This window comes from Penaeus chinensis, chromosome 6, assembly GCF_019202785.1.
Source record: "Penaeus chinensis breed Huanghai No. 1 chromosome 6, ASM1920278v2, whole genome shotgun sequence".
Taxonomy (NCBI): Eukaryota; Metazoa; Arthropoda; class Malacostraca; order Decapoda; family Penaeidae; genus Penaeus; species Penaeus chinensis.
In genome coordinates this window covers 406,327-408,294 of record NC_061824.1, presented here as the reverse complement: position 1 = coordinate 408,294, position 1,968 = coordinate 406,327, and positions in this window count along the sequence as shown.

The following is a 1,968-nucleotide window of genomic DNA, read 5'->3' as shown; positions in this document are numbered from 1 at the left end:
CTACACATGTTTCATACAACTGATCTTCATTACCGGTGCCTTTGCATGTAAGCGGTGTACGAGTGACTCCATAGCTTACCTGCCATTCCCCTAGACTTTTTCCCACGCCAGCGAGGCAAGCCAGCCTGTCAGTCCATCTCCTTGAACCGCGTTTCAGCGAGGGGACCCTCGCCGGTGCCAAAGGTTATGCAGCCCCGGTACCACATCCGGACAGGTGTTCTTGCAGCTGTAATGACACGAACACCTTTTGGATTCGTGAAGGCTCGCCCTAGTAACATGCAGGCCATTTGTAGATGACTTGAAACAGAAAAGGGGATTTAGTGGTGTAACGAACCCGAGTTGGCCGGCGGCGAGGGCAGGGCGAGGGGAGAGCGGCGCCGGAGGGCAGGTGCTCGCTCGCGGGAAGCACGCTTGCAGTCCTGCTCACTTCCCTCTTCTTCCCTTGAGCGAGCGGGCGGCCGGCAAGACACCTCTGTTGAACCTAGTTGAGTGTCTGCGGCAGGAAAGACCCTGTAATAAGAAGAGGAAAGTTATCTACTCAGTGTGTGTGTGTGTGTGTGTGTGTGTGTGTGTGAGTGTGAGTGTGAGAGTGTGTGTGTGTGTGAGATTTCTTCATCCAAGGCGTGAAGACAGGTGTAACTTAGGGTAATCATTATGAAAGCCTGTAGTAATACATGTGTGCATTATGTATGCAATACATATTTCAGCATTTGTTACTTTCCAGAAATATATTTCTGGGATTTTTGATAATGATGATATAGCTCACACAGTTAAATAAATTTAATAAAACATAATGTTAAAGTGATAGTTTATTAAAAAGATTATAAAAGTAACTACATTAATAATAGTATAAAAATAACTATAATAATGATAAACATAAGAAGGTGATATCAATAATTATTATTATATATATATTTTTATATTGATAAATTTTCTTTTCTGATACTACTAAGATATTTATTTCATATATATTTTGGAGCTTTTATTTCGTGCATATTGGTTTCTAACTAAGGTAAACTAAAATTAAATTATGAAAAAAGTCAATAAAGATACCAGGTAATTTATTTGGTTTATTCAGTTATACATAACCTTCAGGACAAATATTGGAATGTGAGTATACAGGCAAAATTATCAATTTCATTATCATATAGTGAGTGTACAATAATGCTTTCCATATTCATAATAAAGAATCAAAATCTATCCAATAGTGCAGACTACTTTAGTACATAAAATATATGTTTATGTATTCATGGGCCACTTCAACAGCTGTTACTGCTACTGTAGGAATTTTATCAATATTTATGTAATGCAAGAAAATACAAAGGTAATTCTACTGAAGCACAAGACATAAGGATCTGGAAGACTTTTTACTACAGTGTAAACTTCTCAAGGCAAAGATTGTTCGTAATTCAATTAATTCCAATTCTAGGCATGAACAGTTCAGTATATTAGTCAAAAGAATGAAGCAGAAAGTGCTTAGTCAACTGTAAATGAAAAATACAAGTCAACCAACTGCTTCAACAACGCCATTAAATTTTTCATGCAATGCACTAGACCAGCGGCAAATCATGCACCAATATAATGTGTCATTGTGGTTTGCAGGTAAATTTGTACACAATACTCAGTAAAGAAAAATACATTTTGTGGATGATGATGCTCTACCGAATTCTGCTTTGTGACTAACATTGTATTTTAATTTTACACTTAAGAATCAGAATCAATTCATTCAGAAAGTGTTTGCTATGCAAATCCTTGACAGCTAAACTACTTGTTTTCTCTAATGTTTAAACACGCCTCTTGGCTATAATCAAGTATTTACATATGACTATCTTCCAATGGTAATAAAATGACTTAGTAATCACCATCATTAATATTGTTGGTTTGCAAAGGCAAAAAATAAGAAGCGCTTCATCTGTTACACATTAAGGTCTTCCCTGCATTACAAAAAAATTTTGCTCTGCTCACTAA